This window comes from Carcharodon carcharias, chromosome 14 (assembly GCF_017639515.1).
Source record: "Carcharodon carcharias isolate sCarCar2 chromosome 14, sCarCar2.pri, whole genome shotgun sequence".
NCBI classification, from domain to species: domain Eukaryota; kingdom Metazoa; phylum Chordata; class Chondrichthyes; order Lamniformes; family Lamnidae; genus Carcharodon; species Carcharodon carcharias.
Window position 1 is genome coordinate 56,466,206 of NC_054480.1, and position 14,062 is coordinate 56,480,267.

Sequence of the window (14,062 nt, forward strand, 5' to 3'; positions counted from 1 at the left end):
CTCTTTACCTTCTATCCTTCTGTTCATCTAATTAACATCTCAAACTATTATACATAAAAGTGCCCAGACAAGCTGGCTTTAATCCAATCAAGCCACGCACATAGACACACCCAAAGACACAGACCCTATTACAAGTCCAATTTAAAAAGAATTTCTAATAACATTATACATGTTAACATCTCTTCCCTCATACCTTCCATGCCAACTCATTCCAGCGCACCCATCCCCGTGGTCTCTTATAGCCCCCATGCCAACTTAATGCCAACACATGCCAACCCATCCACCACCCTTGGCCCTTACAGCCTTCATGCCAGATCACCCAGAACCCACAATGGCCAGACTTCACGAGTCAAGTTGAGATGAAATAAAAATAAAGGTCTATATTGTAATATACCTTTCACTATATTAAAAAATAACCTCATACATTAAAATATAAAAACAAAAAACTGCGGATGCTGGAAATCCATAACAAAAACAGAATTACCTGGAAAAGCTCAGCAGGTCTGGCCGCATCGGCGGAGAAGAAAAGAGTTGACGTTTCGAGTCCTCATGAACCTTCAGCAGAACTGGGTGAATCCAGGGAGAGTGGTGAAATATAAGCTGGTGTAAGTTGGGTGGGGGGAGAGAAGTGGAGCGGGGTGGGTCATTCTTGCAGACAGACCGCAGGTGTTTTGCAAAGCGTTCGCCCAGTTTACGTTTGGTCTCTCCAATGTAGAGGAGACCGCAAGAATGACCCAAACCTCCCTGTCGCTTGCCATTTTAACACTCCACCCTCCTCTCTTGCCCACATGTCTGTCCTTGGCTTGCTGCATTGTTCCAGTGAAGCCCAACGCAAACTGGAAGAACAGCACCTCATCTTCCGACTAGGCATTTTACAGCCTTCCAGACTGAATATTGAATTCAACAACTTTAGATCTTGACCTCTCTCCTCCATCCCTACCCCCTTTCTGTTTCTTCCCCCTTCCTTTTGTTTTTTCCAATAATTTATATAGATTTTTCTTTTCCCACCTATTTCCATTATTTTTAAATCTTTTATGCCCCCCCACCCCCACTAGAGCTATATCTTGAGTGCCCTACCATCCATTCTTAATTAGCACATTCGTTTAGATAATATCACCAACTTCAACACCTCTGTGTTCTTTTGTCTGTGACATCTTTTGATTATCTGCTCCTATCACTGCTTGCTTGTCCCTACAACCACACCACCCCCCTCCACTTCTCTCCCCTGACCCAACCACCACACCCCCCCCACCTTAAACCAGCTTATATTTCACCCCTCTCCTTGGATTCACCCAGTTCTGCTGAAGGGTCATGAGGACTCGAAACATCAACTCTTTTCTTCTCTGCTGATGCTGCCAGACCTGCTGAGTTTTTCCAGGTAATTCTGTTTTTGTCTCATACATTAAAGTCTTTTTAAATCTTGACAAGTAGTTAACCTTTTACGGTTAGGTCATACACCTGAATAGCTTATTGGAAGATGGACACTACTTTTAAAAATTATCAGTGGAATGCAGACACTGTACCTTCGCAAAATGAACTCGTCAGGTGACGTTTGTGGTTTCCAGAAAGACAGAGGCAGATGTGTCTGAACATGACTTTGGGAAGTTGCTTAAAATGAAAGTGGGTTTCCCAGGTGCTGATTGACGGCCCCTCACCATTTCAATGGAAGAGATTTAAAATAACAATGGCTGTTAGATTTTCCAAACCCATGAAGATGGAATGTCAAATAAAGTCATTTTGAAGGCTAATCATAGCTGAAATTTTGATGAGATAGCAAACATCATTCATTGTGTGGTGACTTGCTTAGCCAACAAACACAGATTGGGGACAATGGAAAACATCAATACAGTTGCCACATCACAGAAACTAGCCTATGATAAGAGATACTTGGAAATACCATATTAATCCACAAGGACAGGCCAGGGAAGGTCAGTCTGGTATACAAAGTCCAGAGGGAAGCCATCTATCACCTCAAACAAGGGAGGATCCTGCCTCAAAAGTAACCATACGCAGAGAATTGGGATTTGTTCATTTTACCTGCAAAAATGTAGTTCTTCACCATAGGGGCTCGAACAACATCAACTGGAAAAAGCAGACCTTCCTGTTGTTTGGGGTGAGCCAGTGTGAACTCATAACCAGATACTCCGACCTTCATTTTCTCCAATGCATTAAGAGAGAATCCTTTAGCCCCATAAACATTTCAAGTACCACCTGAGGACTAATTAGAAGTGATCTTTTTCAATCTTTAAGAAAACTAAATGCATGCTACATCTTTAGAAATCATCTTTCTCCATGTGTGTATGCGCGCGAACGCATGTGTGTGTATCTGGTGTGAAGGAACAGTGGGTTTTTATTGCGATTACAATTCAGGTATAAAAAATAAACATTTATCCTTACTTTTAATTTAAATTATAAGAAATCCTGTAAAATCACAACATTAAGGGGGATAAACACTCCTTCTCTGAAATATATCTTGTTGTGGTCAGCTGTGTGGAAAGAAAAGGTGGAAATCATTTCATATCTCTCCCCGTCCATAACAAATCCCTTATGAAAACAAAATTCTATTCATAATCCACATCAAAGCCAGCTAATCATTTAATAACCTCGTTGACCTGTCAATAAAACTATGAACGTAGAATCCTCTGGAAATTAGCCAAACGTTCATGAAATGCCCTTAGAGAAACATTAACAATCAGCTCACAGAATTACCTGGAAAAACTCAGCAGGTCTGGCAGCATCGGCGGAGAAGAAAAGAGTTGACGTTTCGAGTCCTCATGACCCTTCGACAGAACTTGAGTTCAAGTCCAAGAAAGAGTTGAAATATAAGCTGGTTTAAGGTGTGTTGGGGGGTGGGGGGGTGGGGGGGCGGAGAGAGAGAGAGAGAAGTGGAGGGGGGGTGTGGTTGTAGGGACAAACAAGCAGTGATAGAAGCAGATCATCAAAAGATGTCAACAACAATAGAACAAAAGAACACATAGGTGTTAAAGTTGGTGATATTATCTAAACGAATGTGCTAATTAAGAATGGATGGTAGGGCACTCAAAGTATAGCTTTAGTGGGGGTGGGGAGAGCATAAAAGATTTTAAAATATTTAAAAATAATAATGGAAATAGGTGGGAAAAGAAAAATCTATATAATTTATTGGAAAAAAAAGGAAGGGGGAAACAGAAAGGGGGTGGGGATGGGGGAGGGAGCTCAAGACCTAAAGTTGTTGAATTCAACATTCAGTCCGGAAGGCTGTAAAGTGCCTAGTCGGAAGATGAGGTGTTGTTCCTCCAGTTTGCGTTGGGCTTCACTGGAACAATGCAGCAAGCCAAGGACAGACATGTGGGCAAGAGAGCAGGGTGGAGTGTTAAAATGGCAAGCGACAGGGAGGTTTGGGTCATTCTTGCGGACAGACCGCAGGTGTTCTGCAAAGCGGTCACCCAGTTTACGTTTGGTCTCTCCAATGTAGAGGAGACCACATTGGGAGCAACGAATGCAGTAGACTAAGTTGGGGGAAATGCAAGTGAAATGCTGCTTCACTTGAAAGGAGTGTTTGGGCCCTTGGACGGTGAAGAGAGAGGAAGTAAAGGGGCAGGTGTTGCATCTTTTGCGTGGGCATGGGGTGGTGCCATAGGAGGGTGTTGAGGAGTAGGGGGTGATGGAGGAGTGGACCAGGGTGTCCCGGAGGGAGCGATCCCTACGGAATGCCGATGGGGGGGTGAAGGGAAGATGTGTTTGGTGGTGGCATCATGCTGGAGTTGGCGGAAATGGCGGAGGATGATCCTTTGAATGCGGAGGCTGGTGGGGTGATAAGTGAGGACAAGGGGGACCCTATCATGTTTCTGGGAAGGAGGAGAAGGCGTGAGGGCGGATGCGTGGGAGATGGGCTGGACACGGTTGAGGGCCCTGTCAACGACCGTGGGTGGAAACCCTCGGTTAAGGAAGAAGGAGGACATGTCAGAGGAACTGTTTTTGAAGGTAGCATCATCGGAACAGATGCGACGGAGGCGAAGGAACTGAGAGAATGGGATGGAGTCCTTACAGGAAGTGGGGTGTGAGGAGCTGTAGTTGAGGTAGCTGTGGGAGTCGGTGGGTTTGTAATGGATATTGGTGGACAGTCTATCACCAGAGATTGAGACAGAGAGGTCAAGGAAGGGAAGGGAAGTGTCAGAGATGGACCACGTGAAAATGGAGGGGTGGAGATTGGAAGCAAAATTAATAAATTTTTCCAAGTCCCGACGAGAGCATGAAGCGGCACCGAAGTAATCATCGATGTACCGAAGAAAGGACATCTCTGTCTCAATCTCTGGTACTTCCCTTCCCTTCCTTGACCTCTCTGTCTCAATCTCTGGTACTTCCCAGTTCTGGTTTTCCACCCACGGTCATTGACAGGGCCCTCAACCGTGTCCAGCCCATCTCCCGCGCATCCGCCCTCACCCCTTCTCCTCCCTCCCAGAAACATTGTAGGGTCCCCCTTGTCCTCACTTATCACCCCACCAGCCTCCGCATTCAAAGGATCATCCTCCGCCATTTCCGCCAACTCCAGCATGATGCCACCACCAAACACATCTTCCCTTCACCCCCCGTATCGGCATTCCGTAGGGATTGCTCCCTCCGGGACACCCTGGTCCACTCCTCCATCACCCCCTACTCCTCAACCCCCTCCTATGGCACCACCCCGTGCCCACGCAAAAGATGCAACACCTGCCCCTTTTCTTCCTCTCTCCTCACCGTCCAAAGGCCCAAACACTCCTTTCAAGTGAAGCAGCATTTCACTTGCACTTCCTCCAACTTAGTCTACTGCATTCGTTGCTCCCAATGTGGTCTCCTCTACATTGGAGAGACCAAACGTAAACTGGGCGACCGCTTTGCAGAACACCTGCGGTCTGTCCGCAAGAATGACCCAAACCTCCCTGTCGCTTGCCATTTTAACACTCCACCCTGCTCTCTTGCCCACACATCTGTCCTGGGCTTGCTGCATTGTTCCAGTGAAGCCCAACGCAAACTGGAGGAACAACACCTCATCTTCCGACTTGGCACTTTACAGCCTTCCGGACTGAATATTGAATTCAACAACTTTAGGTCTTGAGCTCCCTCCCCCATCCCCACCCCCTTTCTGTTTCCCCCTTCCTTTTTTTTCCCAATAAATTATATAGATTTTTCTTTTCCCACCTATTTCCATTATTATTTTTAAATATTTTAAAATTTTTTATGCTCTCCCCACCCCCACTAGAGCTATACTTTGAGTGCCCTACCATCCATTCTTAATTAGCACATTCGTTTAGATAATATCACCAACTTTAACACCTACGTGTTCTTTTGTTCTATTGTTGTTGACATCTTTTGATGATCTGCTTCTATCACTGCTTGTTTGTCCCTACAACCACACCCCCCCTCCACTTATATCTCTCTCTCTCCACCTCCCCCCCCCCCCCCCCAACACACCTTAAACCAGCTTATATTTCAACTCTTCCTTGGACTTGAACTCAAGTTCTGTCGAAGGGTCATGAGGACTCGAAACGTCAACTCTTTTCTTCTCCGCCGATGCTGCCAGACCTGCTGAGTTTTTCCAGGTAATTCTGTTTTTGTTTTGGATTTCCAGCATCCGCAGTTTTTTTGTTTTTATTAACAATCAGCTATTGTGACTGTTAGAACAGTCTTTTTTAACTCTCATTGACATGGGCAGCCTATTTTTGTTTTTATTTTTAAAGGGCTAAATATTTGAATAACTTCACATCATGACAATTATAGACTTTACCCACTCTTCAGGAGCCATTATATCTACTGCACATAAACTTGTGACTCCCACACTATGGGTTAAGCTAAAGCCAAAATGCGCCTGCTGAGTTTGGGTTTTCTTCATGTGTGAATCAAAAATGGGATGTGTTGAAAATGGGGCAGCACTTCATCATTTGGGTCAGCTTGCCATTTTGGAAGCTCCATGGAGTTTCCATGATTCTGCAAAATTCTGGTTCCTCTCCCCGCAGATGCTGTCTGACCGACTGAATATTTCCAGCATTACCCATTTTTTATGCAACTCTTTTACAACATTTGCATGCTGTAACTCCATGTCTTCCTGCACAGGCTTATTTCTTCCTCTTGTGCCCCTTCCTCACTTATACCAAGAATTCCTGAAACCACTAACAATAGTTTCACCTTTATGACATCCACTTTGAAATTTTACTCTGAGTTCCAATATCTAAGTTATTTATATACAGTAAATTATGACAGATTTTGATGATGTTTTTCTTGAACAACGATTCCAGCTATTCAGCCAATGGATAACTAAAGGGGATGAATTTAAACTATCACCAAAGGAATTAAGGGAAAGATTAAGAGATTTCTTTTACATGACAGATTACTAGCTTCATGAATCCATTACTAGAAACAATAAATCAATAATAGTTTTTAAAAGGGATGAGAATAATTTTTGTAAAATAGCAATGGAAATAGCACCTTCTAAGAGTTGGTGCCGGTAAAATGGATCAACTGGCCTTTTTCTCAGCTCTAAAATTCTGTAATGCCCCTCAGTGGCATTGCCAATAGTCTTAGGGTCAATTTTCATTTGTCCACTGACTTCTCATACCTACACCTTTACGTCACTCAACCAACCAACATTGTAATATTTGACTGCTCATCCTACGTTGAGTTGTCGATGAGACAAAATTTTTCCAACTGAATATTAACAAATCCAAATCTATTCTATTCAATCCCAACAAAAGTTCTACACATCTGCTCCCAATTTCATTCCTCCTCTTCTCTGCTCACTCAGATTGATCTAAGTGGTCTGGAGCACAAGCCCAAAATGATCTTCTAATCTCATAGCCTGCTCACTACAAAAAACATCACTACCCAACCCTGCAGCATTGACTGCAGCCACCCTTACTCCACTGATACTGCTACCTGAAACTGTGGCAGTAGCAATGAGGTAAAGGTGGAGGTACCAAATGCTATAGTTCATTTGCCTGTCACCTCTGAATTTGCCAACTTTCATTTGGCTCTCCGTCCCAAAGAACTGCATTCCTTGCCCTAGTTAGCAAATTTTATTAGTGACCTAAACTTGAGTATGCAAAGCATAATTTCAAAGTTTGCAGATGTCACAAAACCCAGAAATGGAGGAGGCTTTAGGCAACCATAGGCAGACTGATGAAATGGGCAGACATATGACAGATGAAATTTAGTGCAGTCGTGTGATGATTAATTTTGGTTGGAAGAACGAAAGGAAACAATATAAACTAAATGGTACAAGTGTGAAAATGCAGGAACACAAGTCAGAAGTGTCAGGACAATTTGAAAAGTCTGAAGAGAGACAGATCCTGGTCATTTATCTTATTACTTTCTTACTGTGGAATCTTGTTGTGCACAAATTAGCCATTAAGCTTCCCTGTATTTAACTGTGACTACTCTTAAAAGTAGTTTGTTGGGATGTTCTGAGGCCACAAAAATTGCCATATAAATGCATGCATTTCATCTCTCTTAAGACATGCATTTTTGAATAACTATGATTTTTTAAATGATCTTATTATATCTTATCCTCAATTTTTTTATCAATTATCACCTTTGGCTCTATCTACTCCATCGTCTGACTACATCTCAATGATTTGCAGCACTTGGCCGAGTCATCAACACAGAACACAGGCATGATGCATCTTCTAGGCAGGTCTTTAATCTGCAAGTTATTTGAAACTATTATAAATGCAATACTGCAAAGAGACAGATGGGGAAGTGCAGCTTAGTTATGCCAAATGAAGAAGCTTAAATGGAAGGATATCATGCAAGCCTTCTGGTAACAAACAATTCTCATTAACTGGTGCAAAGGATGTTTTACAACCAGGAGGCATGAAAAAATGAATGTATTTATTTCATTCAGAGTTTCAAAATTCAACAATACATTCTTGCCATTCATTAAGAAATGTAATTGATATGTGACAAGGAAATGAAATATTTAGCTGTGTTGAAATTCGCCATCATTGACTTTATTAGCAAGTACTAATAAAATACCAAAGTAGTACTCCACACACATTAGAAATAATTATGTACTTTTAAGAAGATAAGAAGGCTGACTTGAAGTCAAATGCAACAATGACAACTGCAGCCTTTTAGAAAATACAGTGAATGTCATTGTTTGTAATGCTGGCTATTTCTTCTCTCAAGCCATTTAATAAGCAAAATTTAGATAAGTCATTAAGCCACAAGATGGAAGCTATAAAATGAACTCATTAAAAGTAAGGAGATAAAAAGAAAAACAAGGTATGGTGAGTGCTGATAAAACACATTCTAATTTACATGCAAATTTGAAGAGAGGACTAAAGTGTAAGTGAAATTAGGAAAATAAGTGGTTTCTTCAGAGGAAATGGGTTCTCATGAAAGACAGACAGCATTAATGAACATGGCTTATTAATCATATAAAAGATCATGCTGGAACCAGGTTATTCATGTACCTGCCGGAACATAGCAGGTCAAATAAAATAAATTATCAGTTCTGAAAAGCAATACTGCAAAGTTATTCAAATGTAACATTTTTAAACCTTTAGGTTTAACGCTCACTTATTAGATATATTTCATCATGTACAATGTCAGGACATTCAAGATTTATTGACAAATCTTATCCATTCAAAATGCAATAATAGAACATTGATGTCAAGTAAATAGACTAGTTCAGTGATTTCTTTATTTGATAAATTCAGAGTTGTTGATAATTAAGTTAGCATTGGTGCCTCCACATGAACAGCTCCAGCTGGCCATTGAAACTAGCCTTTGGAATGAAGCTGTGATATGTTTTTGCATGTTACTACGATCAGGTGAGGAGAGGTAGAATGGCTCCCTCTTTTCCCACTCCTCATTTGGCCACAACAGATTTTTTAAAAAGGATATGCTTGCCAATTCGGTGAGTGTTTAACTGTTTAAATGTTGTGGCTGTAAAAGATACACACAGACAGGTCTCCTTGAGATTTTATTTATTGTACTTAGCCCGATCTACGTAAAATAATAAAAATGCCCCAACTTTCATGCCCACGTGCACTCAGATTCACACACACAAAAAATAGGCCAGAATTTTTGGCTTGGTGAGCGGGGGTGGGGATATATCCCAACTACCATTGAATAAATTGAAGAAAATGCTTCAAATGGCAAGGAATCAGCACATACAAGTGACACTGGGGGAGAGGGCCAACTCATCTTTGAAGACATCAGAAAGTGAGTATGGATACCAAATATCTGTTGTGAGGAACAGAAAGATGACAAATATTGATTTTAATGCATCGAAACATGGAAAATATAATACATCTGCAAAGATCCTGAGGGAAATATATTTGTCTGAGTGAAATATTACTGGAGCATCATCTTAGAAATAGCAGCGAAGAGCAGAGATGTCAAGATTTCTGGACAGTGAAATTCTCCAAATTGTGGTTTTAGACCTTAATGAAACCTCCAAGCTGAACACCAAACCATTCTGCTAAGTAAATCTGCTTTGGCATGGGTGGACAGTGAGTGGAATCATCCCAGATTTGCACTAAGTGCGGTAGCAGGCGCGAAAAAAGTATTCTACCTGCTAGCCACGATGGTGGGTTTTCACACTCTATCATCGCCTTCTCACCTCATAAATTATGCAGTCACAGGAAACATGCCATCGCACTGGTGGGCAGCCTCTGGTTGGTAGGCACCATGTTTAAAAAGCAGCCACATGCACACTTCTCAATGTTTGCAGCCCAGGACTGCTCTGGTGAAGACGTGGCCCTGAAAACCAAAAAGAGTGCAGCCCCCTGATTCAGAGACGCATCCCTGGGATGCCTTCTGGACACCACGGAGGCCCACCAAGATGTCCTCTACCCTCACTCTTGCCGCAGGAGGCCCATCAGTCTCACCACTCTGGCTTGGGAGGTGGTGGCAGAGGTGGTCAGTGCCAATGCTGCATGCAAGAGTCGGCCATTCAGTGCAGGAAATGGATGAATGATCTCATCTGCGTCACCAACGTAAGTCAACTATCTCATCAATCTCAACTCACCAACTCACAAGCCCATCACCCATTCACTGGCATCTCACTCACTGCCAGCTGAAGGGACATCCCCACTCCTTCCCTCACACACACCTTCACATCTCCATTTGGCCTCATCTCCACCAGGGATAGCCTCCTCATCCCGTCCATGGCTCCACTCAGTGCACATGCATGCCTGGCATCTTTCTCATTTGGCCTGGCATTCGCCTTGCTCACACCCTCTCCATTTGTCTTTATGCAGGACAAGATCACGCACAATCAACAGGAAAGGTCCCAGACTGGGGGTGGAGTGCTGGACAGCAAGGTTCTCACTCCATTCAAGAGTCATGCATTGGAGCTGACCAGAAAGGACATTGATTATTCCTGGGGTGACAGTGAAGTCGGCAGCGAACACCCACATGACAATCCTGCACCACATCATCCCTCTCTCAAAGCTACTCTGAGGCCACTGTTTCATCTTCAACACAGCTGCCAAGCACTAATAATCTCCACTTTCTGTCCTAGGCACTGCTGACACGTCACCCTCAGGCAACCTTGACCTCAACCCCAGTGCTGAAAGCACCTTGGATGAGGACCCTGAGGGCAGCATCGTTGAAGACCCGTCACGGTGCCCACCCACACCCTCCACCGGCACAGCGACACACACCTCGGTGGGACCAAGATGCAAAGTTGCCTTGGCATCGCAATCTGTTGAGAACAGCACACAATCTGCTCTACAGTAGGCGGGGGCAGGGACATTTTTGGTCCTAGGTGCTTGGAGTACTGTTGGAGGCAAGGAATCTGCTGAGTCCAAGTCAGATGATGAGACTCTGGGCTTGGTCCTCAATCAGTTGGTGCAGCTGTAAATACAATCACAGAAACAGCAGGAAGGTATGTCTGATGCACTCCTTAGATTGCAAGGGACAATGGAGGAGCCCATTTGCCTTCAATCCGTGGTGATAGCACTGGCATGTGGATGCACCAAGCACAACACTGGCAGGATGGTGGCCGCCATGGAGTCCATACTCCAGGACTTCGGTCCTGCACTGCTGCATGGGCTGAACTCCATCGCTGATGCCATTGTTGACCTCCAACAGTGTGTACACAAGAGGGGTGCAGGGCAGCTTGATCTCACTCCAGCTCCCTCTCTCCTCAAGGCGTCAGCTAGGGGCTGTGGGCACCTATAGAGAGGGGGATCAGCAGTTCAGCACCCTGTGACCATCCACACATGCGACTTTGGGAATGTCTGGCTGATCCAAATCCCCTCTTCCTGTGGCCCCAGCAGCTCCAGACTACAGGCTGAGGAAGGTGCACAGCACGACACCCAAAACAGGTTGGGACCGTCCAGGACTCGGCCTTCCAGAGGTTGCATGCCGGAGTCATCACAGATAGGGCGTCGCAGTCAGCAGGCTGCCTCCACCTCTGTGGTGAATGTCAGGGAAGCACCAAGATATAGCAGCAGGTTTAGGAAGGTTTAGAAGATGTAACTCTTTCGAGTACAAACACGTTTCCATCTGTTTCAGATGAAGTTACATTGTTTCATAGTTTGCCATTGTGAGATTTGAACTTTTGATCTTGGGGTTACAAACCCAGTACCATAACCACTTGGCTGTTGCACAGCATTGGCATGGGTGTTAATCAATTGTACATAATGTTCATTATTGTCAATAAACTCCCAAGAATGTCTCCTTGCCTATGGCTCCTTGTTGTGATGAGCAGTGTTCGTGTCACTCAGATGTGAAACCTTGGTGCTTGCATAAGATAAAGGGAGGTGTCTCAGTTCAGGGTCTCTTCCCTGTGCAGTGTGTAACCTTCAGGCCAAAGTAATGGCTTCACACTCACTGGACACCTTAGTGATGCCTGAACCTCAGTGCTGCTTGTCATTAATGCCAGAATGTAGGGGGCAGGCATCGGAGAGTTCTGTCATTCTGTCTCTGTGCTCTCAGCACCTTTGAGGTGGGGCTGGCCCCCATCTCTTCAGCATCTGTGGCCAGTGACAGTGTGCTCCTGAGGGGGTCAGGTGCTGAAGGCTGACAAAGGGTCAGGTGCATTTAAAGTTTCACAGCTTTGTCTCCATGATATGACCCTGATCACAGAGCACAAAGTCTCAGCCAGACAGGAATCAGACATTCACAGGGGCACTGTGAAGATCTGTGGAGTGTCCTCGCTGCATGTCCTGGAATCTAATGAATATTAGGGCCTCCATTGCGTCTCTGTGACATGTGTCTGAACACTGAGGGTATGTGCACTGCCATCAGCCACACAGGAGTCAGACGTTCACTGATGCAAGGTGTGGATGTCACACTATCCTCACTGCATCTCGTCATCATTCTCCGCGAATCTTGCAGCTATGAGAGCTTCCCGAGTGCACGTACCTTGTCTGGCTAGTGGGATGGCCTCATCGCTGGCATCATCCCCTTCTACATCCTCCTCATCAGAGGAGACGTGCAGCTTTTCCTCAGCCAGGTCCTCCCCCCATTGCAGCACCAGGTTGTGTAGCACACAGCAAACTATGATAATGTACAGCACCCTCTGGGGACTGCATTGCAGCACTCCACCAGACCTGCAGAGGCACCAAAACCTCATTTTCAAGATGCCTATCGTTCACCCCACCAATGGCCAGGCTGCAGCGTGAGCCTAGTTGTACCATTGCTCAGCTGCAATCTGAGGCCATGCAAGGGCATCATCAGCCACATCTTCTGTGGATCGCCCTTGACCCTGAGCCACCAACCCTGCAGCCTAAATGGAACCTGGAAGATGTCAAGGATCTGAGACCTGCTAAGGATGTGGGCATTGTGGACACTCCCTGGGAATCATGCACAGACCTGTAGGATACATTTGTGGTGGTTGGAGACCAGCAGAATATTCAGCGAGTGGAATTCTTGTGGTTGACATAGTTGACTGTTTGTGGCCATGGAGATCTAAGCAACACGAGTGCAGTCAAATGCCGCCTGCACCTGTAGAAAACCTGAAATCTGCACAAACCCCACTGCTCTTGCTTCCTGGCTTTCCTGATCCCAGGCAAAACTCACAAAGTTCTGTGCCTTCACGAAGATGGTGCCTGTAACCTCCTGATACACTTGTGGGTGGAGGCTTGTGAGATCCCACAGAGGTCACCTGCGGAGCCCTGGTAGGAGCCACTGGCGTAAAAATTGAGCCCCGCAGTCACTTTGATGGCCACTGGCCATGGATGCCCTCCTTGTGCCCATGGCATGAAATCCTGCAGCAGGTGGCATATGTGAGTAATGAGTTCCCTTGACATGCGCAGTCTTCGGCGACACTGGTTCTCAGTCATCTGCAGGAATGACAGACGCCAACTATAGACCCTGAGTCTAGTGAAGCGCCTATGAGTGATGGCTCACAGTGGATCTTCAGCTTCGAGTGCAGCAAGCCTGCTGCCTTTTCATCTTGAGGGAACTGCTCATCCCTTTGCGGAGTCTGGCACTTCTGCCATGCTTTCCTCTTCTCTGCTCCCTGTAAGCCATGAGGTATACCACTAAATCACCAGGCTCTATGTTCCTGGCGTCCTCCTCATGCAGGATCAAAGAAAGAGACATCTTGGATAGCATATGTGCCCTAAGGACCTCTCTGGGTTAAGTCTGAAGGCGCCTTCCTGCCTGCAGGAGAGTGCTGGCCACAACTTGGCTGGCCAATGTGTAGTACGCCTCATCGCGGTCTGAAACCCCAACGACCTCCGCCTCACTCCACTTGACCGATTTGTGGCAGCTTCGGCCATTGGACTGAATGCTGTGTTCTCAGCTCAGGTGCAGGCATTCTCCTAACCCACACTGCAAGGCCGCACTGCTAGCATGAGCCAAACTTCAATAAAGACATTGCAAGGGGCTGTGAGCGCCTCCACCAGTGACTGCGACACCGTCACCTTTCGGCCCATTGTCAGCCAATTGTTTTGCTGCTCCGTAAAATGCACATTAAGTTGCAGTCTGTGCCTGAGGGGTGAAAAGTTCTGGAGCTTTTGGTGGCATTTTCATGCTTTTGCATTGCTTGAGTGGGCAGGAAAGCTTCAGAGGCCCAACTCCAAGCATGTCAATGGAGCTGCTGCTGAATGGTCTCAGCTGCAGAAGAAAGCTCACTTTGGACAAGTTT